General features: G+C 37.4%; 1 long non-coding RNA gene across 1 annotated transcript in view; it reads left to right on the plus strand.

The window, feature by feature from the left end:
• Window positions 1-12,134, plus strand: part of LOC144313708 (uncharacterized) — a 33,914-nt gene extending 21,780 nt beyond the window's left edge. Inside the window, exons 2-3 of the long non-coding RNA XR_013379333.1 lie at window positions 8,950-8,985; window positions 11,908-12,134. This is a non-coding gene — a long non-coding RNA (uncharacterized LOC144313708). The remainder of the gene's footprint in view (window positions 1-8,949; window positions 8,986-11,907) is intronic.
• Window positions 12,135-14,628: the final 2,494 nt, after the last annotated feature.

Here is a 14,628-nt window from a genome sequence, read left to right on the forward strand (position 1 = left end):
TCAAAAGTCAAGAGTGAATTCTGAAATTAGCAAGAGAAAAATGATTTGTCACATATAAGGGAGTTTCTTCACCAGTAGAGGGGTTCCCTGGAAAGCTCAGTCAGTTAGGTGTCTGACTCTTGATTTTGGCTCAGGTTATAATCTCAGGGTGGTGGGATACAGCCCTGTGTTGGGTTCTGTGCTCAGCGGAGAGTCTGCTTGAGATCCTCTCTCTCTCCATCCCTCTGCCCCTCCTCCATCCTCTCTCTTTCAAATAAATAGATAAATCTTAAAAAGAGAGAGAGAGATTGTTGAAGTGCATATAAAAGCAAGACCCAACTACATGTTGTCTACGAGAAACAGATAAAGCCACTGTTATTGCTGGAGACTCTAGCACCCCCTCCATCAGAAGTGGACAGATTTATTTCTCACAGTTCTGGAAGATGTGAAGTCCAACATCAAAGTGCCAACAGATTTGATTCTTGGTAAGAGCGCTTTCTTTGGCTTGCCCATGGCTATTTTCCCAGCTGCCTTCTTGGCTGCCCTCTGGCTGTATCCTCATATGCATAAAAGAGAAAGGTCTGATTTTCTTTTTCTTCTTATAGTGCAGTAATTTCATCAGGAGGCTCCAAACTCATGACCTCATCTAAATCTAATTACCTCCCAAAGACCCCACCTCCTAATACCACCACACTGGAATTAATATATGAATTTGGTAGGTAGGTAATTCAATCCAAAACAGATTCAAAGGAGAACTAAATAAATGGAGAGAGATTCCATGGTCTTGGATAGGAAGCCTCAACATTGTCACACTGTCTGTTCTTCCCAACTTGATCCATAGATTTCAATACAATCTCAATCAAAGTCCCAGAAAATTATTTTGTGGATATTGACAAAGAGATTCTAAAGTTTATATGGAAAAGAAAAAAGAAAAAAAAACCTAAAATACAAACCACCACCACCACCAAACACAATAGCCAATTCAATATTGAAAGAGAAGAACAAAATCAAAGAACTGACACTTCAAGAATTAGTATGAAGCTGTAGCAATCCAGATGGTGTAATATTGGAAAAAGAACAGACAAGTATATCAGTGGAATAGAATGGAGAACCCAGAGATAGACTCACATGAGTATAGTTAACAATCTTTGACTAAGGAGCAACGGTAAAGCAATGGAGAAAGACAGTCTTTTTAACAAATGGAGCTGGAAAAACTAGATATCTGCATGCAAATAAAAGAATCTACACAGGCCCCATACCCTTCACAAAAACTAACCCAAAATATAAAATTCAGAACTATGAAACTCCTAGAAGATAACATAGAAAATCTAGGTGGTCTTTTAGTATGGCGGTGACTTTTCAAATACAACAGAAAAAACACAATCTGTGAGTGAAACAACTGACTTCACTAAAATTAAAAACTTCTGCTTTGTGTAACACATTGTCAAGAGAATGAGAAAACAAGGGACAAACTGGGAAAAAATGTTGGCAAAATCATATCAGATCAAGTACTGTTATCCAACATATACAAAGAACTTTTAAAACTCAGTAATAGAAAACAAAAAAAAATTGTTTTAAAAAATAGGCTTAAGAGCTGAATAGACACCTCACCAAAGAAGATAAACAGAGGCCAGGTAAATATATGAAAAGACGGGTGCCTGAGTGGCTCACTCGGTTAAGTGTCTGCCTTCAGTCTCAGGTCATGATCCTGGAGTCCCGGGATCCAGCTCTACACTGGGTTCCCTGCTCAGCAGGGAGTGTGCTTCTCCCTCTCCCTCTGTCCCTCACTCTGCTAATGCTCTCTCTCTAATAAATAAATAAAATCTTTTTTTCATTAAGGAATTACAAATTAAAACAACAGTGAGGGGTACTGGGGTCTCTCATTTGGTTAAACATTTGACTCTTTATTTCAGCTCAAATCCTAAGATCAAGCCCAGCATCAGGCTCCGCCCTGGGTGTGGAGTCTGCTTAAGATTCTCTCTCTGACTCCTAACTCTGGGAAACGAACAAGGGGTAGTGGAAAGGGAGGTGGGCAGGGGGATAGGGTGACGGGGGGTGACGGGCACTGAGGGGGCACATGATGGGATGAGCACTGGGTGTTACACTATATGTTGGCAAATCAAACTCCAATAAAAATATATACAAAAAAAATTATCTCTCTCCGGGATGCCTGGGGGGCGCAGTGGTTGAGCAGCTGCCTTTGGCTCAGGTCATGATCCCAGGATCCTGGGATCGAGTCCTGCATTGAGCTCCCTACAAGGAGAATGCTTCTCCCTCTGCCTATGTCTCTGCCTCTCTCTGTGTGTCTCTCATGAATAAATAAATAAAATATTTGAAAAAATAGATTCTCTCTCTCCTTCTCCCTCTGCCACTCTCCTCTGTTCTCTTTCTCTCTCTGAAAAACAAACAAAAACCAAAAAACTCCATATGCTGACAAGGATGTGGAGCAACAGGAGTTCTCATTTACTGCTGACAGGAATGCTAAGTGGTACATCCACTTTGCAAGACAGTTTGGCAGTTTCTTATAAAACTAAATATACTCTTACTATGTGATACAGCAATTGTGCTCCTTGGTATCATAAATTTGTGTCCACACAAAAAAACTGCACACAAGATTTATAGCAACTTTCTTCATAATTGCCAAACATAGAAGCAACCAAGATTGTCCTTCAGTAGGTGAGTAGATAAATAAACTGTAGCGTATCCAGACAATGGAATATTATTCAGTGCTAAAAAGAAATGAGCTATCAAGTCTTTAAAAGATATAGAAGAAACTTAAGTGCATAATACTAAATGAGAGAAGCCAGTTTAAAAGGCTATAAACTATATGATTCCATGTATGTGACATTCTTGAAAAGGCCAGGATATGGAGTCAGTGAAAAAGACTAGTGGTAACCAAGATCTGGGGGGCAGGGTTTGGGAGCAGAGAGTGGGATGAATAGACAGAGAACAGAGGATTTTAGGGCAGTGAAACTCTTCTGAATGATGTTATATCAGTGTCATTATACACTTGTCAAAACTCAGAATGTACAACACCAATAATGAACCCTAATGTAAACTATGGACTTTGATAATGTATCAGTGTAGGTTTACCAATTATAACAAATGTATGACTGTGATGCAGGATGTCAATAGCAGGGAAGTTTTGCCTGTTGTTTGGGATGGGAGTATATGGGAATGCTTTGTACTAGCCACTTTTTGCTATGAACCTAAAAAAAAAGTTCTAAAAAGTGAAGTTTTTGTAAATAAAGGCATAACCTAAAAAAACGTAAAAACCTAACCCCCTTCCAAAGAAAAAAAAGACAGAGCATGTTACTGTAAAACATCAAACACAGAAGAAGACAGTAAAAAGAAGGATAGCTTCAGACATACAGAAAACAACAAAATGGCAATATTAAGTCTTTCCCATCAGTAACTATTTAAATATGAAAGTATCGAACCCCAATCAAATGGCATATATTGGCTGAATGGATAAAAATTACACTGTCTACAAAAGACTTTAGCTCTAAGGAAACACATAGGCTGAAAGTGGAAGAGTGGGAAAAAAATATTCCATGCAAATGTCAGACAGTAGGGGTAGTATGCTTACATTAGACAAAATACAATTTAAGTCAAAAATTCATAATAGACATAGGACATGATATAATGACAAAAGGGTCAAGTCACCAGGAAGATATAACAATTATATATGTAAAATCTCCACCTAACATCAGAGCTCTGAAATATAAGAAGAAAACATTGACAGAATTGAAAGGAAGAATAACAACACAAAAATAGTAGTTTTCTATACCTCACGTTTAATGCGAAACCTAGGCAGAATATAAATAACAAAACAGAGGACTTGAAAGAGGTTGTAGACCAATTGTAATGACAGATATATACTGGATATACACAATTCACCCAACGACAACAGAATACACCTTCTCAAGTACACATGGAGTATTCTCCAGAACAGACCACAAAAGAAATCTTAAAAAATTTAAGACTGAAACTGTGCAAAGTATATTTTCTGAGTACATGGGAATAAAACTAGAAATCAATAGCAAAAAGGAAATGGGAAAATTCACGAATATTTGGAAATTTAATAACACAGTTTTTAAATTTGTTTTGAGAGAGCGAGAGTATGTGAGCAGCAGGGAGGGGCAGAGAGGGAGAGGGAGAGGGAGGGAGAGAGAGAGAGAGAGAGAATCTTTTTTTTTTTTTTAATGTTCAGCTATCTTTTTTTTTTTAATTTTTATTTATTTATGATAGTCACGGAGAGAGAGAGAGAGAGAGGCAGAGACACAGGCAGAGGGAGAAGCAGGCTCCATGCACCGGGAGCCCGACGTGGGACTCGATCCTGGGTCTCCAGGATCGCGCCCCGGGCAAAGGCAAGCGCTAAACCGCTGCGCCACCCAGGGATCCCGAGAGAGAGAGAGAGAGAGAGAGAGAGAGAGAGAGAGAGAGAGAGAGAATCTTAAGCAGGCTCCACACCCAGCACGGAGCCCCATGTGGGGCTCATCTCACAACCCAGAGATCATGATCTGAGCCAAAATTAAGAGTCAGATGCTTAAACAACTGAGCATCTAGGCATCCAAGAACACACTCTTAAACAATCAATGGGTCAAAGAAGAAATCACAAGGAAAATTAGAAAATATATAACAGATCTAAAATATGTTTAGTGTTTTCTCTTAGGAGTTACAATTTTTATCTTTAAATTACCCCAATCTACTGCCAAATAGAATGCCACATAAATTAAAGAATCTTACAATTTACCTACTTTTCTCTCTTCTCAGTCTTTCCACTATTGCAGTCATTCATTGTACATGTAAATATGTAATAAACACCAATTTTTTATCACTGTTTTCTTCAGAGGGTAAAAAATAGTTACTCACATATTTACCTCACATATTTACCATTTCCTATGCTTTTCATTCCTTCTTGAACATCCAGATTTCCATCTGGTTTCACTTCCCTCTACCAGAAGGACTCTCACCTATTTGAAGTGTTAATAAACTGGTGATGAATTCTTTCTGCTTTTATATGCCTCCAAATGTCTTTATTTTACCTTCATTGTGAAAGATATTTTCACCAAGTAAAGTATTCTACATTGGCTGTTTTTTAATTTCATTACTTTAAGGATATTGCTTTTCTCTGGTTTGCATTATTTTCAGAGATACTTGTGTACTTCATGTCATTTCTCTGTTTTAAAGATTTTTTTCTCTTTATTAACAGTTTTGAGCAATTTGGTTATAAGATCTTATAAATTGCATCATGTTTCTTGTTCTTGGAAGTTCATTGAGCTATATGGATCTTGTGAGTATATACTTTTCATCAAATATGGAAAATTTTTGGTCATTATTTTTTAAATAGTCTTTCTACTTCCACTCTCCCATTCCACATTCTCTCCCTCTGGGACTCTAATCACACATACACTAGATTGCTTTATTTGTCCCATAGCTCACTGAACTATGTTCATTTTCATATCCAATCTTTCTTCTCTTTTTCATTTTGTAAAGGCTTTACTGCTTTGTCTTCAAATTCACTAATCTTTTCTTCTGTGGTGTATGATCTGCTGCCAATCCCATCTTTTTTTGTATTTTCCATATTTAGAAGTTTATGTGGGTTATATTTTCTATATAGCTCTTTGCCATGCTTCTTTAACACATGGAGACTATTTATAATTGGGTTTTTAAAAATATTTTTTAACAGTGTGGTACTGGCACAAAAACAGACACATAGATCAGTGGAACAGAATAGAAAATCCAGAAGTGGACCCTGAACTTTATGGTCAACTAATATTCGATAAAGGAGGAAAGACTATCCATTGGAAGAAAGACAGTCTCTTCAATAAATGGTGCTGGGAAAATTGGACATCCACATGCAGAAGAATGAAACTAGACCACTCTCTTTCACCATACACAAAGATAAACTCAAAATGGATGAAAGATCTAAATGTGAGACAAGATTCCATCAAAATCCTAGAGAAGAACACAGGCAACACCCTTTTTGAACTCGGCCACAGTAACTTCTTGCAAGATACATCCACGAAGGCAAAAGAAACAAAAGCAAAAATGAACTATTGGGACTTCATCAAGATAAGAAGCTTTTGCACAGCAAAGGATACAGTCAACAAAACTAAAAGACAACTTACAGAATGGGAGAAGATATTTGCAAATGACATATCAGATAAAGGGCTAGTTTCCAAGACCTATAAAGAACTTATTAAACTCAACACCAAAGAAACAAACAATCCAATCATGAAATGGGCAAAAGACATGAAGAGAAATCTCACAGAGGAAGACATAGACATGGCCAACATGCATATGAGAAAATGCTCTGCATCACTTGCCATCAGGGAAATACAAATCAAAACCACAATGAGATACCACCTCACACCAGTGAGAATGGGGAAAATTAACAAGGCAGGAAACAACAAATGTTGGAGAGGATGTGGAGAAAAGGGAACCCTCATACACTGTTGGTGGGAATGTGAACTGGTGCAGCCACTCTGGAAAACTGTGTGGAGGTTCCTCAAAGAGTTAAAAATAGACCTGCCCTACGACCCAGCAATTGCACTGTTGGGGATTTACCCCAAAGATACAAATGCAATGAAACGCCGGGACACCTGCACCCCGATGTTTCTAGCAGCAATGGCCACGATAGCCAAACTGTGGAAGGAGCCTCGGTGTCCAACGAAAGATGAATGGATAAAGAAGATGTGGTTTATGTATACAATGGAATATTACTCAGCTATTAGAAATGACAAATACCCACCATTTGCTTCGACGTGGATGGAACTGGAGGGTATTATGCTGAGTGAAGTCAGTCAGTCGGAGAAGGAAAAACATTATATGTTCTCATTCATTTGGGGAATATAAATAATAGTGAAAGGGAATATAAGGGAAGGGAGAAGAAATGTGTGGGAAATATCAGAAAGGGAGACAGAACGTAAAGACTGCTAACTCTGGGAAATGAACTAGGGGTGGTAGAAGGGGAGGAGGGTGGGGGGTGGGAGTGAATGGGTGACGGGCACTGGGGGTTATTCTGTATGTTAGTAAATTGAACACCAATAAAAAATAAATAAGAAAAAAGTTTCACCCCCCCCAAAAAAATATTTTTTAAAAATGGGGCCTAAACTCATGACCCTGAAATCAAGACCTGAGCTGAGATCAAGAATCAGACACTAAACCTACTGAGCCACCCACATGTCCCTTTAATAATTGTCTTAATGTCCTTGTCCCAATTCTATCATATGTTCTGTATGTGGGTCTACTTCTATTGATTGATTTTTCCTCTCACTATGGGTCATATTTCCCTTTCTTTTTATGCTATAATTTTGTTTAGATGTCAGACTTTGTGAATTTTACAGTTAGGTGCTGGATTTTTTTTAAAGATTTTATTTATTTAGTCATGAGAGACACAGAGAGAAATAGAGATATTGGCAGAGGGAGAAGCAGCCTCCCTGCAAGGAGCCGGATGCAGGACTCAATCCCAGATCCCAGGATTACAACCTGAGCCAAAGGCAGATGCTCAACCACTGAGCTACCCAGGTGTCCCAGTGCTGAATTTTTTTTTTAAGTTCCTATAAATATCTTTTGAGCTTTGCCCTGGGATGAAATCAAGTAACTTGGAAAATGATCCTGTTGAGGTTTACTTTTATACTTTGAGAGGAAAACAAAAATAGCCTTTACTCTAAAGCTAATTTGGCCCTTCTCCTGAGCACTGTATGTAATGTCTAATAATTATGGGTTTTTATTCTGGCTGATGGGAACAATAACCATTCCCAACCCTGTTTGATCTCTGAGGATCATTCTGAGTCTTCCCTTCTGGTGTTCCTTTCTCCAACCACAAATAGTTCCCTCATAAGTATGTACTGATCAATAATGAGCTGTAGACCTGAGGGGAAAAGCCTGCAGTTCCATGTAGCTCTCTTTCTATACAGTTCTTTCAACTCCAGTACTTCGCCCTGCACATTCTAACCACCCTGACCTCAATTCTGTCATTTTCAACTCTGTTTCCTCAACTCAGGCTCTGCTTGGGTTTCCCCATCTTTGAGCTATAGCCTGGAAACTGTAGATAGTGAGCTGGGACAGTGGTAGCGCTCACCTCACTTGTTTTCCTTCTCTTAGGGACACTGTCCTCATCTTTCTGTTATCCAATGTCTGTGAACCAATGTTTTGTCTACTTTGTCTAATTTCTTATTTAAGGTAGAATGGTAAATCTAATTCCTAGTCCATCATAGTTGGACTAAAAAAACCACTTGATGCTTTTGCTTCTACTAAATGACTTTACTCATAGTCTGAGATCTAGTAATAAGACAAACAGGCCTATACTGAGAGTAATACACTCAGTCAAATATCCACTGTGTATTAGTGACATTTTTTATTACGTGCTGACAAAGAAGTACTCTCCCCTTTTAGTTTTTTTTTTTTTTAAAAGACCATTTTCTTCAGCTTGGATTTTTTTCTCTCCCAACTTTTGATTTTGAAAAATCTTAAAAAGGGGGGGGGGGATCCCTGGGTGGCTCAGTGGTTTGGCCCCTGCCTTCAGCCCAGGGCGTGATCCGAGAGTCCCAGGATCAAGTCCCATGTCGGGCTCCCTGCATGGAGCCTGCTTCTCCCTCTGCCTGTGTCTCTGCCTCTCTCTCTCTGTCTCTGTCTCTCATGAATAAATAAAATCTTAAAAAAAAAAAAAAGAAAAATGTGAAGGCTTTGGAGAATTTGAAAAAATTGAACAATGAAAATCCATAGCCGTTCATCTAGATTCACAAATTGATATTTTACTGCATATGCTTTATCTCTCTATATTTTTTAATCAGTTGAAAGTAAGTTTCACACCTAAATATTTATCCTTCATTTTCCAAAGAAAGGATATTCTCTTACATAACCACAATAGCATTATTCTAAGAAATTTAATACTGATATACTAGTATTAGCTAATACATAGCCCATATTCAAATTTCTCTAATTATCCTTTTCTCTTTCCAGAATCATAATCCAATCAAGAATCACTCAGTGCATTTGGTAATTATGTCTCATTAATCTCTCTTTATCTGAGCCAATCCTCTTGCTATTTTTCGTTATTTATAATGTTGACATATTTGAGGAGCTCAGGTCAGGCCTGCTATCTTGTTAATTTAGATTTTTAAAAATTGTGATAGTGTTAGTAAATTTTATGAGAATTTGGGAAAGAAAAACTCCTCCATATTTTAGAATTATATTCATCTTGTCATTCTGAAGACTATGCTAAATTTTGAATGTGAATAAATCTCATTTTAGGAACTAATATACTTGAAAATTGCTCAATGACTCAAGTGTGCTAATATAAATTAGAAGTAGAAAATATCTAATACTGCATTTCTCCCTGGTGAAAGGAAAGGCAATTGAGACATTTTGGCTTCATTTTGTCATTTTTGTTTTATAGTACTAGGGGTAAAAACATGGCCCAACTTTTTCATAACCACTGTTCTTGTGTGGCTGTTAAAAAAAGTCTGATCTTTCATCTATTCAGCAGCTGAACATATTGTATACTCCCCCAAGTAAAATGGAATAGGAAAATGCTTGCTGTTTTAGAATCCCAGAATATGCATGAGAGAAACAAATGCATATTTTCCTCTGATGAAAACAACATCACTTTACTTCCGGATATTTCAAAACTACCATCTGGTAGTCCACCCTGTTTTTCCACCAGATGGCAATAATCCATAATGGGTGAGCAGGACGAATGGAATGTACACAAGGGTGTGAGCATTAAAGGGCTATGAGCTTGCAATGCAGTAATGTAGGAAAAATGATAAGTCCCAGGAGAAGAGGATAAATAATGAGTTGCTAAACCTGGCATGCTAAAAGCTAACGACAACCATCATAAAAGGAAACACATTGTTCATCTTTAATTTATTAGTGTAAAATTTAAGAATACAACCAGCTGTACCATTGTTACTTTTTTCTTTGTTTTCAGAATCACATAGGAAAGAAAAGCTAACAGAGTGGAGAAGTTGTCAGTTTTCAAGTAGGGTTTACCAAATTCAGCACCATAAAGACACTATATTCCTAACAGAATTCACAAAGTCAGAGATGCCTGGCTGGTTCAGTCAGTAGAGCAGATGACTGTTGATCTTGGGGTTGCAAGTTCGAGCCCCACATTGGGTGTAGAGCTTACTTAAAAAAATAAATATAAAAAATTACCTTAATTAAAAAAATAAAAAGAAGTCATAAATTCAGAGTATTTTAAGAAGAGGGAGGGAGACAGGAATCAAGAACTGCTCATGAAACCTGGAGACCATTTCTCTTCCTCTCCACATGACTTGAAGAGGAATCCTGCTGACATTTCTTCATGTGTTGTTCAAAATCTGTTTAATTGAGCATACCTACCTGTTTTCAATTTTAGGTGGTATCATACAAATCCAACCCAATGTTACATGATCTCATGCAAATAATTCCCAGTGTGCTATAGTGCAAAATTCCTGTATAATTCTATAGCCTGGCAGGTTTCATGGGATAGGATTTTTCTCTCACAGGATATCTGTCATTTTCTCCTCTTCTGGATTTTCTTTTCTTTTTTTTTTTTTTTAAGATTTTATTTATTTATTCATGAGAGACAGACAGAGAGAGAGAAAGAGAGAGAGGCAGACACAGACAGAGGGAGAAGCAGGCTCCATGCAGGGAACCCAATGTGGGACTCAATCCCAGGTCTCCAGGATTAGGCGCTGGGCTGAAGGCAGCGCTAAACCGCTGAGCCACCCGAGTTGCCCTGGATTTTCTTTTCTAAGTACTGCATCTTTCTGTGATAAAAGCCACGCTGTTCTTTTTGAAGACTAAACAGTACTAACTTTTATCATTGTTTTTAAAATATTTTCCTCCCTTTCATTTTGAAAAAAAAATAATATGGTCACCCAAACTTTAAAAAGAAGCTGTAGCTTATGAGATAAAGGTTAGAATTATAATCAGAGTTCAAAGAATCTATATGGAGTTGTTTGTTAGAGCACAATCATACAACATTTCTAAGGAAACTGCTAGGAATATTTGGTTGTTGTTTTGGTAAATAGATCACCTACCTATTTAATGTGAGTAAAGATGGTATATATGAGAAAAGACAAAGACAACAGTGAGGATTCAGTTTTTCCTTTAGACAATGTTTTTTAAAGGGGGCTATAATAAATATTAAGCTTTTATCCTTTTTTAAAACATGTTTTTGTCTTCATTATAAGTAGAATATATCAGTAGAAAATATTAAATAATATTTAATTCAATAATGTCAATAGACAAATATTAAAATGCAGAAAAGTAAAGAGTTATCAATCTGAAGATGCCTACTATTAACATTTTAGTATATTTTCTTCCATAATTTTTCTCTAGAAATAAATTTCTTTTTATCTTTTGAAAACAGCTGTTTGTTTTCATGATTGTTTCATGCTTTTTATGAATGGATTTCTTACATTGCATGATAACATATGTGTTTTCCTATGTGATTAGAAACAATAAAATAATTTCAATTGCTTCATAATGTTTTGATAAGGATGAGCCATACTTTAATTAACCTTATTATTGGGCATTTATTTAGTTTCTCCTTTTTGGTTCAACAAATAGCATAGTGATGAATATGTTGGTATAAACAAAATATTGTCCATATTTAGACTTTCTTAGAATGGATTCCCAAGAGTGGAATCACTAGTTCAAAAAGCATAAAATATTTTAATGCTTTAATTTTGATTTGTGTTATTGCCAATTTTTTTAAATAGAGCTAAGTCGGTTTACACAGCTAATACCAATGTGCAAGAATGCAGCTTTCACACTGATGCCAGTGTTGAGTATTATAAAAAACAACCGGTTTGCCAAATGGCCTCTTACTAGTGCTTTAATTTGCATATCTTTGATTAGTGAGATGGAACCTATTCCCACTGTTTGTTAAACAGTTGAATTTCCTCTTTTATGAATTGTTTATTTAAGTCCTTTGCCTGTTCATCTCTTGGGGTCTTTGTAATCCCCATTTACAAAGAGAACCAGTAAGCCCGGTCCAGAGAAAGGCCTTCTGTATGCAACGCTATGGAATTCCTTCCCTTTCAAGTCTTGTCAGGGACAGCATTGGAACAGCAACTGGAAGGGGAAACCACGAAGGGCAGGAAAGATCAGAGATATATTTCCCTCTGCTGTAAAACTGAAATAAAAGATCACGTTGCCATGGTGAAACGGCTCTGTTCCTTTATTGAACCTGGTACTCACTTGAAAACTGCATTCTAATAAGTTTTGACCACTTATCAAATCTTAACGGTATGTGTTATATAACACCAGAAATACACGTTAGTATGAGTCACTATGAGCCATGGCGGTTCCACAAATGTTGCCATTCCAGGGTCATCTTTTAAAACGATTTGATTAGATTTAACTTAATTTAACTTGGAATGTCATCCTTTATTCTGTAGCCACTTCCTGGAAGGCCGGCACTTCCATGCATAATTTTTCTCATGTGGATAGGACTAGAGCAAGTACAGAAAGGGGCTTAAGTACAGAGTCCTGGCTCAGAAGTGATGGTGGATGAGGGAACTATTCTCTGCCCGGGTGACTAGTCAGACTCAGGCTCAAAGAACTGGCAGTGATATGGCTTAAGAGAAAAAGGGCTCTAACGTTAATGGTAATTCAAAAGTCCCTAAATTCCCTATCTGAGAGATGCAGATAATCATAGTTCCTCTTCTTATCCAACGGATGTTTTAAAGATTGCATTATACGAGAAAAATCTTGAGGTTGAAAGGAATAGCGTTAGATATGATTATATTGTAGTAAATGTTATTTTTAAACCGAAGGCAAGACTCAAAAATGATCTCCTTTGTCAAGTATCTTGAGGTCATAAAGACAATCAGGAACTGGGGGGATCATCAGAGCTAACTCTCTTGTTTGACAGAAGAAACCAAAGCCCTGAGAGGTGTCATCCAAGATGACACTTGTATAAAGCGACACTGCTAATTCATGACAGCTAGCCTGCTAGTCTGGGAGTCCTGAGTTCCCTCAAGAAATCTTCCAACTGCCTCCCTCCCCTCATCCAGTGGGTAGAAAGTTACCAAGCACCACCGAGTAAAGAATTCAATTTTATTTCCTTATCGTCTTTACTAGGAATTGTTTCCAGCTCCCTCTTTATTCTGAGAGCTAAATTGCTGTTTACAGTAAAAATAATTATTTCAGGGGCGCCGGGCTGGCTCAGTCGGTAGAGCATACAACTCTTGACCCATGTTGGGTGTGCAGCCTACTAAAAAAAATAATAATAATTACTTCAAATAAGCTAAAATATGTGTGTAAAGTTTTCTGACAAAAGAATGTGAGTTTATTTAAACATAAAATATGGTATGTCTAAAAGTTTAAGAAATGAGCATCAAAGAGCAGTTATTATTTTTTTTTAGTTTTATTTATTTATTCATGAGAGACACAGAAGAGACAGGCATAGAGGTGAAGTAGGCTCCCCGTGAGGAACCCGATGCGGAACTCGATCCCAGGACCCCAGGACCACTACCCGAGCCAAAGGCAGTCGCTCAGCCACTGAGCCACCCAGGTGCCCACAAAGAGCAGGTTTTAATCAAACTGAAGCATCTTTTAAGACTTACACTTGCATCTCGATACCACAGTGTATCAGCTGTAGCAGAGCTACAAACTCATAAGGACAAAGGTCACCGAAATGAAGTGGAACCAGTTTGACAGAGAGCATGCAATCTGGTTTCAACAGTTTGATTAGTATCAGAAGAAATAAATTTGTTACACAAAGGAAGAGGGCTTTGGAATCTCTGTGGTTTAAGAAAATATATATACCCCTCTTTTCAGCTCACCATGTAAGTCAACGTGTGAACTCCCTATGGGAATAATGTGGATTGCAACAAGGAGATTGAATAGCAATACATCAGAGAATCTTCTTCATCAAAGACGGAAACAGGCAGCAAGTTGATTTACTTGTGTGGAACTAAAGGGAATCATATTTGCAGATACAGTCAAATGATCAAGAGTTCAAACATACAATCATAAGTGGCGCTTGTGAAGCCTGGAGAGGGGGAGATGCATTGTCAAACCAAGAGAGAGAATATCTCTTCCCCCACTCTCAATTTCTTTAACTGTTAAAGAACTTTTGCCTTCTTTTACATATTTCCCCCAACCTAAGTAGGATTTAACATATATTTAGATATACAAGAATCTCTTCTCTTTTATTCTGTGTGTGCACATAAACACACACATACACACACACACACACGCGAAACAGTATGTTAATCCAACAGAAAAAAAACAGTAAGAAAGTTCTGCATTGCCAGAACTTTTTTGATGCTTCTTCTAAATAGCCTTATTATTTACCTACTTTTATTCTTATTAAATCTTTTACCACCTAGCATACTATGGATACTTCATTCTGATTTCACAGATCTCACAGAATACACAAACATAGCAGCTTTACCACAATTCTGGATTTGAATTCAGTAGTCCTGACAGTTTGAGATTCTGTGATGGGACACCAGAAAAAGAAGACCAAAAAAATCCTCCTTTTAACCATTAAACTCAATTTCTTTTCTCATTTTTTAAAAAAATATCTATTCATTTATTTGAGAGAGAGAGAGAGAGAAAGCACAAGTGGGAGGGGTGCAGGGGGAGGGAGAAAGAATCTCAAGCAGACTCCTCACTGAGTGTGGAGTCCAATGTGGG

Source organism: Canis aureus, chromosome 5, assembly GCF_053574225.1.
Source record: "Canis aureus isolate CA01 chromosome 5, VMU_Caureus_v.1.0, whole genome shotgun sequence".
Taxonomy (NCBI): Eukaryota; Metazoa; Chordata; class Mammalia; order Carnivora; family Canidae; genus Canis; species Canis aureus.